At 36.6% G+C, this 14,590-nt stretch overlaps 1 non-coding gene across 1 annotated transcript; it reads left to right on the top strand.

Annotated features, from left to right (window-relative positions):
* The first annotated feature begins 13,977 nt into the window (after positions 1–13,977).
* Positions 13,978–14,084, top strand: LOC118623154. The gene has a single exon (XR_004958238.1). It is a non-coding gene; the product is annotated as a U6 spliceosomal RNA (small nuclear RNA).
* Positions 14,085–14,590: the final 506 nt, after the last annotated feature.

Here is a 14,590-nt window from a genome sequence, read left to right as displayed (position 1 = left end):
ACCTCATTCACAGCTGGTAGAAAAGTTAACTTGTATAGCCACTATGAAAAACAGTATGGAGGTGCCTCAAAAGATTAAGTATAAAGCTACCATATGACCCAGCAACTCTCTTTTGGGTATCTAACCCAAAAATTTGAAAATATTTATTTATAATGCACCCCTCTGTTCATTGCAGCATTATTCACAGTGGCCAAGGCATGGAAACAACTGAAGCGTCCTTTGATAGATGATTGGATAAAGAGGATATGATACATATATACAGTGGAATACTATTCAGCCATAAAAAAGATGAAATAATGCCACTTGCAACAACGTGGATGGACCTTGAGAATATCATGCTAAGTAAAATAAGTCAGAAAGAGCTAAGAACCATATGATTTCACTCATATGTGGCTTATAAAACTGAAACTCATAAAGACAGAAAACAGTATGGTGGTTACCAGAGAGAAGGAGGGTGGCAGGGTAGCAAAGGGCAAAGGAGGCCGAATATATGGTGATGGAAGATGATTTTACTTTGGGTGGTGGGCACACGATGCAATATATAGATCATGTATCATAGAAATGTACACTTGGAACCTACATGATCTTATTAACCAATGTCATCCCAATAAATTTAATTTAAAAAATAAAAATAAAGAAGGCACTCACTACTGTGTTAGTAGAAAAGTACACATTGATTATGAACAGGAAATTTATGTAAAAATAACCTGTGTTTCTTCCCAGGATGGCTGGGAAAGGAGAAAAATGAGAAGGAAGGGAGAACAGAGAAAGGTCTGGGATTCTGCTGGGACTTTCGAAACAGTCAAAGAGGGAAAGTACTGTATAAGCAGAGAGTGGAGAAATGAATTTGGGTAACAGCTGATTATTATTCAACAATATCTTGAGCAGTAAAAATTTGTTGGAAATCCCACTGCTTGATGGCTGGCTCTGTGTTCTGAATTCTGAACTTTCCCTCACTGCCTTATAAAAAGAACCTGTTTATATTAGATCAGGCAAAGAAAAGGACATTTTTCCTGATCTTTAGCCAAAATTCTTTTGAGACATGCCTAGATGTAGAAGTTTAATTCACAGAAGATTATTAGGAGCTCCATTTCCCAGCTGTATGTCTCATTTCAGCTGAACCAGTAATAAAAATGATTATTTGATCCACATTTGTCTGCCTATTTTATTTATCTTGCTATTGAATTTAGAATCTCGATGGGGAATGTCATCCCCATTTAACATTAGCAATACATTCCTATATTTAAATAGTATACATGAAAACACTAATGAAAAGTTATTTCCCAATATCTTAAATGAGGAAAAGTGTGTGGTGAGCTTCAACTGGAAACTTCCAGCCTCTGATCCATTTGCTAAAAGACAACAAGCTGCTGCAGTGCTACTCCAAGGGTGGTCCAGCATCACTAAGGAGCTATAGAAATGCAGAATCTCGGCCCCACCCCAAACCTACAGAATGAGAATCTCTGAGAATGAAGCACTGCAGGTGATCATTTTTTATGCATTATAAAGGTTGAAAAGCACTGGGATAAATAGATGATAGATGGATAGATGATAGACAACAATATGTACATATTTTGTAAAATGCTTAAATATCATAATATAAGTGGTTCTTTTGTGTGCAGTGACATCTTTTTCACTGTAATCACCTTACTCAGTCTTTTGCTTTCTTACCCACAGTTTTCTTCAACACTACCAGCCTTTGGAAAATTCATTTTACTGTACTGGCTGAAGCTTACCTTCCCATATGAGTACTTGAAACTTCGGGCCTTTGTACTGATAATGGAGAGTGGCCACCTATGTGCTTGCTGTTCATCATTACTTATGTTCTCAGAGTAAAGTCTGCCTGGCAACTGTTCATTTATTGTTCAGACCTACCCACCAAGCTCGTCGTGAACCTCACTTGCAAGCACATTGCTTGCTCATCTCTCACCCTCCTGGAAATAAAATTTTCCTATTCATTGGAAATGTCAAAGTATAATTTCCAAAATGTTAAAAACAAGAATCTTACATATGTATACAATGGGCATGTATCAAAGATTAAACTCATTAGTGAGAGAATCAGTATGATGGTAAAACTAGTTCAATGACCATCTGAAGAACTGAGTTATATAACTCATAAGAAAATAAATTATAAAATGTTTTATTATGTAAAACTGGTTTATATTTTTCAAAGCAATAAAGTTCTACCTTTGAAGTGTTTTGAAACAGAACAGAGATCATTAAATCTTTCTGATAAATTATTTGCAACTTTTCAATATTCTTATATTTAACACATAACTTTGTTGAAACTGTGACAGGATTCTAATCATTAGTAAATGGAAGTCAAATATGGGTATGTTTTCCTGGTAAACTGGGTAAACTTGGGCAGGCCTCTTAGTGCTCAAATATGTCACTGAAGTATGTGCAGTCATCCTTTTGCATTATTTCCAAGTGTTGCATATTTTTTCCTGACCAAAAAAAAAAAAAAAGCTCCCAGAAGTCAAGATGGAAAGGAAATACCATATTTCTAACAACATAATGTAATAAATGTTCCTTGAATTTTATTCATCCTACATAAGCAATTAGACTTTTTTGGAATAGCGTAATGTGGGATCAGAGAATGAGCTTAAAAGTTCTGAAACACCCCCATAGAACCCAAGAGATACATTCAAAGTCAGCACTTTTACTTGGATGCTGAATAAGGCAATAAAAAATGGACGGGGGACCTGGCCAATTAGGCTCAGTGGTAGAGTGTCAGCCCTTGGACCAGTGAGTCATGGGTTTGATTTCGGTCAAGGGCACATACTTGGTTGTGGTTGTCCCCAGTCTTGGTTGGGGTCGTGCAGGAGGCAACTAGTCAACGTGTCCCTCTCACATCGATGTTTCTCTCTCTCTCTCCCTTTCACTCTATCTAAAGATAAATTGAAAAATATCCTCAGGTGAGGATTAAAAAAAAAAATGGAGGGCAGTATGGCCCTGACTGGTGTTGCTGCTCAGTGGTTAGAGCACTAGCTCACACACCAAAGGGTAACAAGTTTGATTCCCAATCAAGGGTATGTACCTGGCTTGCGGGTTCAATCTGGTCAAGGCACATACAGGAGGCAACCAATCCATGTGTTTTTCTCTCATCAATGTTTCTCTCTCTCTCCCCTCCCCTCCCTCCTTTCCACAACAGGCCTCCAAGCCAGTGTTGGGAAGAGAAGTTCCTATAACTTCTGACTATAAAAACCAGTGGGAATTGAGGCTGAGGGAGACAGAGGCTATCAGAGTTCCAGGCAGTCCCTCTTAAAGGGGCCGCACATTGATTTACTCTGATTCACTCTTTCTGAACTCCAGTGCTGGGATAGCAGCTCAAAAGGCACCAGGGACATATGGGATGGAACTGAAGTGTCTGTCATCAGTGCTGGCAAAGTGATAGGGGAAAAGTACACAATAAGAATGGATTCACAGTTGATTAATAGCTATCCACTGCACTAACTGTAGATAAGAGATATTTCTTACAGATCCTGGGAAACTGTGGAGGATGTGTTATAAGAAGAAAGAGTCATATAGATAAGCTGCCTTGAAGTCCAGATGGGTCCATCAGTCAGAAAGAAGACACATTTTAAAAGTAGATCAAGAAGAGGACAAGCCTGGAGGGAGGCAAACTTCAGGGGATTAATCTTTACAAGGACAATAATAGAAAACAGACCCTGGGAACTCGTGTAGTTTTAGATTCTTACCTTCTAACCCAGCAGTTCCCAACCTGTGGGTCGCGAGCCCTTTGGGGGTCAAATGACCCTTTCACAGGGGTTGCCTAAGACCATCATAAAACACATATTCCCGATGAGACACTGCTCCTCTATCCATCTCCAGGTGGGTCCACCCACATGCAGATATGCCCACATACAGATATGCCCACATACAAGTACCTGGGGCATGATGACATCATCGCACCAACCCCATCAAATACACCTCATACAAATACAGGTGTATGTGGCAGGGTTAGCACCATAATGGACTTATGTGGACCAGTCACCCATGTGTAGAGAGTAGCTACTATATAGAAAGCAGCTACTCTGTTAAAAGCAGCTACTGTGTTGAAAGCAACAGTATTGGAGGTAAAACGACACTTTGTGAATTGCGATTACTGGATAAATGTAAAACCATCAACTATTGCAAAAAATATATATATCTGTACCATGGGAACTTAATCTGGATGCTGATCGGTCTTTTTATATTCAGCTGTGGTTGATGTGAATACTGCTCCCTTGTGATAGTAACAAGAATGTAAAAAAGAAAAACGACACAGAGAATGGTAAATCATAGGAAATTTTAATGAACTGTATTGACTAAACTATGCCATGTATTATTAAACTATGCTTTTGTATCATTAAAGCTCTTGTTATATATTATTTTCATTAGCAAACCATCCCATGACAATGGATCATGTAGAGAAGAACGTTAAGAAAATAAAATATAGTGAGGATTTTTTACAGTACGGTTTTACCTCAATAACTACAGCAGGAATTGAGAAACCGCAATGTGTTATTTGTTGTGAAGTTCTATCAGCCAAATCTATGAAGCCAAACAAACTGAAACACCATTTTGATAGCAAATATCCAAGCTTTGCTGGTAAGAATACCAACTATTTTAGAAGCGAAGCTGATGGACTCAAGAAAGTCAGACTTGACACTGGTGGCAAGTACCACAAACAAAATGTAGCAGCCATTAAATCTTTATATTTGGTGGCACTCAGAATCACCAGAGCTATGAAGCCTCACACCATTGCTGAGAATTTACTGTTGCCAGCGGCCAAAGACATTGTTCGACTTATGATCGGAGATGAATTTGTTAGGAAATTGAGTGTAATTTCCTTATTTAATGACACTGTCCACAGAAGAATAGATGACATGTCTGCTTATATTCTTGACCAGGTAATTCAGGAAATTATATCTGCTCCACTTCCAATATTTAGCATCCAGCTTGATGAATCTACAGACGTTGTGCAAACTGTTCAGAGTTACTGGTTTATGTGAGGTATATTAATGATGGCAACTTTAAAGATGAGTTTCTTTTTTGCAAACCTCTTGAACCAACAACTACTGCACATGATGTATTTGGCACAGTTGGTTCTTTCTTTATATAATCTATTCCCTAGAGACCATTGTGGGGCCAGGTCTTAGACCTGTCTCTGGGCTTGGCATCATTCCTTAAATAAACCTTTACCTTCTTTGCTGCAAACTTCTGTTCATGTTTCTTTGGGCTTTGGTGCACACAGGCAAATGAACCCTTTTAGTTGGGTAACAAATTTACCCTGTGGGTCACCCAGCAGAGAGGCAAGAGAAAGGTGGTAGGTTAAGCAAGAGGCCTGGATGTTAAAGTACAGCCTCCAAATCAAACACAGCCTCTCTCAGAAACCTGGTTTGGGGTTGTGGGGAGGGCGAGGTGGGCAAATATCTGGATTTACTGTGACCTGCATGCAGCCAGCCAAGTCCAAGGAGAAGGACCAGGAGGAGGAACATAGCCCACCACCCAAAGCCCTTCCTGAATAAGAGCAGTTGGTGCCAATCCCCAGCATCTGGAGCCTCAGGCAGTAAACACAAGTGGGTGGTGGGAGAGCTGTGGAGAAGAGCTCAGGGAGCTGGGTGTAGATGGAAATGCCCTGGTTGAGATGACTGTCTTCAGTCAAGGGGCCTGAAATGACAGAAGTGCAGGCTCAGGGGTAGAGGAAGAAAGAAAAACAGACAGGCTTACAGATTTTTCCACATTCATTTTATGGTTTCCTTTAGCTGTGACCAAGAGAGGGAAGGTGGAATTTTCATTTCTCAGTGAGATACTCAGTATTATCCATTGCCTTCTGAAGAAATTACTGCTTGCTGTAGAAGAGAACAAAGACACACATGTTTAAAATACTGATGGCAAATAAATTTCCTTCCACTGCAAAACATACAAACAGTTAGGGTACTGCCAAGTAAAAAATTCATACAGCAGAAAAAATAATTCTAGAATTTTTATAATATTGCTTGTGATATTATTTGGCTATAACTTCTCTACAATTTTCTGCAATTTTTGAGGAACCATCATATTTAATTAGAGGTATTTGCAAGTGAGAAAATCTAATATTTTTTCTACATACATACAATAAAATATTAATGACTGTGAGAGTTAAGTTAATCTCTGCACCTTTTAGAAATCTAAATACATGTTCATTTGACTTATTCATATCTTGTAGCAATCATTTTTGTTTTTCATGTTATAAACAATGTTTTTGGCACTTGGAAACTCACAGGCCATAAATTGTGACTATCATGCCTAATAAATAAAGTGGCCCTGATTCATTTTATAGGCTAATTTACATATCTTATTAGATTTCATAGTTCCATTCTATCCTCAAGAGCAAGTTCTCAGCAATCTTATGAGAATTATAGGAAACTAAAGAATAAAAACTAAATGATTTAAATACTCAATAATAACAAGGTTAATAAAGATTAATAACTTATTTTTGGTATAGTACCAATTCATCTACCTAATAAATATCTTGAGAATTGGTTGTGAATTATTAACTTCATTTTAATTTCAAGTATTTATTTTAAGAGACAGCTCTTAATGTACTTACCTAGTGTTTTATATTTAGGTGGTTTCCTCTGATTTGGATCTAAATAAATAAGGAAATAATTATTTTAGTTTGATACAGTACAATCTGACAAACTTATGCTATAATTTTTAAGGCAGTTTCTTCCTCTTTCCTTTCAAAATTTTGGAGAAAGAGAAATATCTGCCAAATTTCTATTTTTACACTGATTATTATCAAGCGTCAAAATCAAACTGTTGGGCCTCTTTTCTATTTTTATATCCATAAATTTCTTATGCCAGAGTCCCTAACAAAAAGAATGATAAAGAGCCCTGGCCAGTTTGGCTCAGTGGTTAGAGCGTCGGCCTGCGGTCCGGAGAGACCCGGGTTCGGTTCCCGCTAAGAGCACGTACTTCGGTTGCAGTTTGTCCCCGGCCCTGGTTGGTCGTGCGGGTGGCAGCCACTCGATGTGTCCCTTCACGTCGATGTCTCTCTCTCTCTCTCCCTTCCTCTCTCTCCCTCCCACTCTATCTGTACAAAAAACGGAAAAATATCCTCGGGTGAGGATTAAAAAAAAAAAAAAAAAGGAATGATAAATAAAAAGAATAAATTGAAGACAAACTTAGTGAGATTAACTGACAAAGATAATATAGAGAGATTTGCGAGAGACTTCAGTAATGGTAAATGGTAAAACTATTTGCTTCCTTTCTCTATCTGTACCACTTTTTATATCTTCAAATCTTACAGTAGATTTTTCCTACTACTCTGATCACCAAACACTCCCATTTAATACAGTGTGTTCACACCCCCAAGTTAAGTTTCCTTCCATCACCATTTATCACTCCTTTATCCTCTTCAACTTCTGCCAGCCCCCCTTTCCCTCTGGTAATCACCATACTGCTGTCTATATCTATATGTTTATTGTTGTTGTTGTTGTTGTTGTTTGCTTAATTCACCCAGCACCTCCCCCCAACCCTCTTCCCCTCTGATAGCTATCGGTCTGTTCTCTGTACCAGTGAGTCTGTTTCTATTTTGTTTGTTAGTTTATTTTTGTTCATTAGATTCCACATATAAGTGAAATCATATGGCACTTGTCTTTCTCTGACTGGCTTATTTCACTTAGAAAAATACTCTCCAGGTCCATCCATGCTGTCAAAAAGGGTAAGATTTCTTTATTTATTATGGCTGAGTAGTATACCGTTGTGTAAATGTACCACAGTATTTTTATCCAGTCATCTACTGACCAACACTTAGGCTGCTTCCAAATCCTGGCTGTTGTGAATAATGAACATAAGGGTGCATACATTATTTCGAAATAGTGTTTTGGATGTCTTCAGATATATTCCCAGAAGTGGAAATGCGGGGTCATAAGGCAGTTCCACTTTTAATTTTTTGAAGTAACTCCATACTGCTTTCCACAGTGGCTGCACCAGTCTGCATTCCCACCAACAGTGCATGAGGGTTTCCTTTTCCCCACTTCCTCGCATTGTAATACTTATTGTTTGTTTGATATACTGATGATAATTTTATTAACCAATGTCACCTTAATACATTTAATAAAATTAAATTCAAATAAAGTAAAAACCTAGCCCTGGCCGGTTTTTGGCTCAGCGGTTACAGCATCAGCCCATGGACCAAGGGGGTCTCAGTTCTATTCCCGGACAAGGGCACATACCTGGGTTGCAGGTTTGATCCCCAGGCCTGGTTGGGGTTGTGTGGGAGGCGACTAATCAATGTGTTTTTCCTACATCAATGTTTCTCTTTCTTTCCCTCCCTTCCTCTGTCTCTAAAAATCAATGGAAAAATATCCTCAGGTGAGGATTAACAAAAAACAAAAACCTATCTACATGCTATTTCTGATTCTTGAGCACCACATAGCTCCATAGCACAGAGAGGACATCATAATGAAAATCTTTTTTTTTTTTTTAGTCTGTTAATAGTAACTTGTGACTCCAAACTACCATAAGAAGAAGGTCATAATAATATATGAGAGGTAAAGGATAAGAATAACCAGCATTCCTATGAGGAAGAAGACCTCTTCTGGAATAAGAGAAATTATACAACCTATTATGCAGCCTAAAAAGTTTACTGTGGATTTGGATGTGTTTTGAAATAGCAGTGGACTTTGGAGGAATCAAGAAGGTATAAAATACCAGTCTTTATCCAAGTAAATAAAGAATTTTTAAGTCAGAGAGGGGCAAGTGAAAACTCCTAAATATTTTATATCTGTTAAAGGACCCTAAACTCAAAACTGTTGGATGTGAGAAATTAAACATATTGTATTATTATATAGAGATACCCACTCCTCGGATAATGGAGGGGGGTCTAATTAAAACTGAGGGGCTATGGAAGATATAGAATTATTTTCTTTTATGATGTTTTTCTTCAGCAAATTTTTCTTAAGTGACCATGATAAGTAAGCACACATTCACTCAGCTACTCATGAGCATACATATTGAGTTTCTAGTTAAAGAGTCTCCAAATAAAGAAGTAAACTTCCCCCATTTATGAGTTAGCTCCATAAACATTACCAATCATCCAAAGGTAAACTCCCAGTATACATTAACTGGGGGAATGAAAACATTTATTTATTTAAATAAATACTCACTAATTACTAGATTAGCAAATACTAATAGGTTATTTTTGTATAGTACTGTACCAATTTTGCCGCTCAATTAATACTTAGCAATTAATTATTGATTATCAATTGGTTCACCTTATTTTTTAACATATTTATTTTAAGAAATAACCCCTAATTTACTTACCTGACAATATCTGTTTCGCTGATGCTTTCTGATCTGGATCTAAATAAGAGTGAAAATAATGCTTCCAAGTTAATTATTTAAAAAATGAAAGTCACCATTTTATAACCTAAATTAACTCTTTTATACCACTAATCACCACTAATGAATAACCTCAAATGATTACTAAATTAGGGCATGCAATACAAATAACATTCTCATTTACACATATGCTATGTCCATAAAGAATATAAATTTCAAATCCTCAACTGGGAAGAGGAGCAAGTAAGGACATTTGTTTTACTCCTTATCACTACCCAGCACCAAATATATGCTTGATCTTGAATGCCTCAGTCTAGCCCTCAGGTTTCAACCTAATATTTTATACACTGATAAACAAATTACTACAGGTCACAGTTTAAAAACCTCATTGACTTCTAGACAATTGGGCAGATTAGGCTGACAGGGTTATGTTCCCCTCCTATTTTACACATAGAGATATGGAAAAAAAAAAATACCAACCAAAAAAATTATAAAGGAACATTTCTAATATAGTTTGAAAGAAGCAGAGGAAATTGAAAGCACAAAAGGTAACTAGGAACTAAAGGTGTATGACACCCGAGGACATCAATCAGTTGTACACATCAGTGTATAAGGAGTGGCAACCTCCTAGAAAGCTGGAACTAACCTTCTTCTCTAAGCTTGGAAGCCATCAAAGGCCATACCATGCACAAGGATAGGACAATCAAAGCTGCCACTGTTAGTCTTTAGGATGCTGCAGGGAAATTTCTTTAGAGTGCAGATGGAAAAGGGTCACCTGAAGACAGGAGAACCCTAAGTGCTTAAAATGGTTCAAGTATATGGATAACAAAAATATTACACAGAGAAACAGGAACCTTAAGTCTTTAACAAGTATGGGTTCAATTCATGTTTCCTTTGAATTCTAGATCTTTAGGTCTAACAAGTGTTGTTATATCCAGAATTCTCACGAGACAATCATGGTTGCTAAGATGGCCTTACAATCTATGAAAAAAGCCACTAAAAGGTAATGTCCACAGCCAGCACAAACTAAAGAATCCATACACCAAGAATTACAGGTAATAAAAAAACCTCAAGCAAAAATGTTTAGGATTTTTGTAGAGATCAATAAAGAAACAGAATCCATTAAACAAGAAATGACAACACTGGAAAAATATTGTTGATTTTTAAATTGTTTAGGAGAGTCACCCAGAGTACCAGATAAACAGAAATATAGGGTGGGGCAACAGTAGTAGGTCTACAATTATTCGTATTGAAAATGATACAATAATTAATAAATAATAATACAAGAATAAACTTTATTTCAAGAATTCACAAATGTAAAGTTAATACAGTGGTGGACAAAAGTACATTTACAGTTGTGAGTACCTGAAACAGTTTTATTCATTATTTAATTATTTATTTTGTAATATTATTATCATTATTATTATTATTTTGTAAACTTACTTTTGATTTATGTTTTAGGTAATGATGGCTGGTAATTTAACTTACTTTTGTCCACCCCTGTATATAAAAGATCAGCTAAGAACAGAGGATTTAGAAATGATGAGACTCAACAGTGCAAGAGAAAAAGTCAATTTTCCAAATTGAAGAAAGGCATAAGTTTTCACGCTGAAAGAAACTACTGAGAAAATACAGAGTCCAGTCATGATTTTTTAAAATATGTTTTTAATATGTTTTAATATATTTTTATTGATTTTTTTAGAGAAAGAGGGAGAGAGAAACAGAAACATCGATATGAGAAATATCAATCAGCTGCCTCCTGCATGTTCCCTACTGGGGTTTGAGCCCACAACCTGGGCATGTGCCCTGACTGGGAATTGCCTCAAGACCTCTCAGTCCATGGGATGATGCTCAATTTACTGAGTTACACTGGCCCAGCCAGTTCATTTTTTTTTTTTAATCTCTACCAGAATACATTTAATGAATCAAGATCTCTATGGACAAAGAAAAACTTTATAGGCTGTGTTAGGCCGAAGTCTAACTACAGCCCCCTTAGATTCCCATTCCTCGGATACTTAAACATCTTCTAAGTACTGCTCTGAAGGGAGTTTGCAAATGTAATTAAAGCTCCAAATCAGTTGATTTTAAAACTCAGAGATAATTTTGGTGGGCATGACATAATCAAGTGAACTCTTTAAAAGGAGAGTTTTCTCCTCCTGGTGGTAGACGAGGACATAAGAGAGACAAAGCCTAAGGAAGACTTGACATGCCCTTGTTTCTTTGAAGAGGAAGGGAGGTACGTGAGGAGTCATGTGAGTGATCCCTAGGAGCAGAGGGGCCCCTAGTAGACAGACAGCAAGGGGACAGTTACTTCACACCTACAACTACAAGAAATTGGGTTCTGCTTATAACCTGAATGAGCTAAGAACCCAGCCTGGCCTTCAAACCTTCATGTCAGTTTGTGACAACCCAGCCAATTCCAGTCGGATTCTGACTCACAGAACTTCAACATAAAAAAATAAATGTTATTTGAAGTCACTAACTGTGTGGTAATTTGTTATGTAGTAATAGAAATACAAAGGCTACAATAGATAAAATTCACAATAATTGTAAACGAGTAAATGAATCAACACACTAACAGAAGATTTATCATCATCCGTCAATGCTAGGCTACCCTGACATATAATCAAATAGCTGAGGCAAAATAACTCTCAACGTAGTAGTCCATACTACATACATTCACATTTAAGGGTGAAAATAAAATAGACAATTGCAAGCAAATAAGGTAAACAGTTTACTACACACAGACACACTAATGGAATTTCTAAGACATGACCGCCAAAAGGGATACTGAATATCAAAAGATTTGAAATAGGTTAAAATTCAGCAGTAACTAAAAACCAAAGGATAAAAATATGTAAGAGTGGCCGTGGATAATTTTGCTCATTGATTAGAGCATCAGCCCATGGGCAGAGGGTCATGGGTTCAATTCCCTGTCAAGGGCATGTACCTGGGTTGCAGGAAGCAGCCCATCAATGTGTCTCTCATGTTGATGTTTCTCTATTTCTCTCTCTCTCTCTCTCAGTCTCTCTGTCTCTCTCTACCTCTCTCCCTCCCTCTCTCTCCAAAAATCAATGGAAAAATAGCCTTATGTTGAGGATTAATAACAACAAAATATATCCTCACGTTTAGGATTAACAAAAGAAAAGAGTACAGGGTTAAATGGGCTAAGATCTATATATTATTAGAAGACTATAAGTACTAATATAAATAATTGCAAAATTAATTACATTTAATTTAATAATTGAATAGTAATATAACAATTTAATAACTGAAGAATACAACTAAAAGAATAAAATTAGAACATATAATGACTAAATTAATAGATGGAAAGAAAAAACAATAACAGCACAATTGATATAATAGAATATAAGAAAAAAGAAAAATTATTGAAAAGTATGGTCAATAGAAAAAACTGGTAAACTTTTGTCTAAATATATTGGGCAAACATATTTTAAGTATATAAATGTATTAAATTCGACTACTAAAAACTCCTGAGATTACCAATCTTTAATCCCATTGGTAAAGATGTTTTTAAGAGATCAATTTACAAAAAAATTGTATCAGGTTAATCTAACAAATAATACTGTTGATATAGCAGTTATAATAGTGAGTACTGAATTTATGGTTAAGAAACATTAATGCTATTTTTAATAATAAAAAAAAGAGCACAGTTAGGTCAATGAAATTAGGTTTCTCCAACCCATAATTAGTATAGAAATTTATGTATGAGCTCTGCCACACTCTGTCAAATATCAGGCATTTGCTTGTTTGTTTACCCAAGCAGTACATGAATATACAGACATGTGTCCCTTAACAGAGATACATTCTGAGAAATGCATCCTTAAGTAATTTAGTCATTTTGAGAACATCATAGAGTACATTTTCTCAAACCTAGATAGTATATAGCCTACTACATAACTAAGCTAGATGGTATAGCCTATTGCTCTCAGGCTACAAATCTATGGAGAATGTTCTCTATTGACTATTGTAGTCAATTGTAAAACAGTAGTAAGTATCTGTGTATCTAAACATAGAAAAGGTACAGTAAAAAAGATAAAATTTAGTACACCTGTAGGGCATTTACCATAAATGGAGCTTGAATTAATGGAAATTGCTCTGGATGAGTCAGTGAGTCAGTGGTGAGTGAATGGGAAGGCCTAGGACATTAGTGTGCACTACTGTAGACTTTGTAAACACTGTCTCACAAGCCCTCCCTGGGTTCCTTCTGACAGGGTCAGAACTAGAACATCTAAGCTGTCAATGTGTCTACAGGTTCCATGAACAGAGATGTGGCTGGGTAATTGGAAATACCGAGGAGAACGTCACCATAGTAGTGACTATCAGAAGGGAATGAAAGGTGGCCTAAGGCTCAGTAGATGAAGATATAAAAGAATACAGGGGACTGTAATGGCAATGTGGCTTTGGCTATTGCATATTAGAGCAGTGGTCAGATTAAAGAACATTGTGGTAGGCATTTGAAAAAAGAGTGTGCTTAACTTGAAAATGGTTTAGAACTGAGGGCTCAATATTTTGACTTTGGAAATTTGCTTTTGGTTCCATTGACTCTATCTGTCACAAAGAGCTGTCTCTGGCATTGTATTTCTGGAAGAAATGAGACGTATCTATGTTTTACATAATTACAACTTGAAAATATTTTCAGTGCTCACTTCAGCAGCACATATACTAAAATCGGAACAATACAGAGAAGATTAGCATGGCCCCTGCGCAAGGATGGCACACAATTTGGTGAAGTGTTCCATATATTTAAAGACACTACAAAGAAATAAAACTACAGGTCAATATCCCTGATGAACAAGGATGCCAAAATCCTGAACAAAATACTAGCAAATTGAATCCAGCAATACATCAAAAAAATTATTCACCATGACCAAGTGGGATTCATCCCAGGGATGCAGGGCTGGTACAATATTCACGAAAAAATCAATGTGATACACCACATAAACAAAATGAAAGTGAAAAATCATATGATCATATCAATAGACACTGAAAGAACATTCAACAAAATCCAGCACCTATTTCTGATAAAAACACTCAGCAATTTGGGACCAGAGGGATCATATCTCAACATAATAAATGCCATATATAAAAGGCCTACAGCCAACCTCATACTCAATGGGCATAAACTAAAAGCATTTCCCTTAAGAACAGGAACAAGACAAGGATGCCCACTTTCACCACTCTTATTTAACATAGTACTGGAAATCTTAGCCACAACAATCAGACATGAAGAAAAAATAAAAGGAATCCAAAT

The sequence above is a fragment of the Molossus molossus genome, unplaced genomic scaffold (assembly GCF_014108415.1).
Source record: "Molossus molossus isolate mMolMol1 unplaced genomic scaffold, mMolMol1.p scaffold_m16_p_9, whole genome shotgun sequence".
In the NCBI taxonomy this organism is placed as follows: Eukaryota; Metazoa; Chordata; class Mammalia; order Chiroptera; family Molossidae; genus Molossus; species Molossus molossus.
Note: the sequence above shows the minus strand (reverse complement) of the source record. Positions and strands in the feature narration are given on the sequence as shown.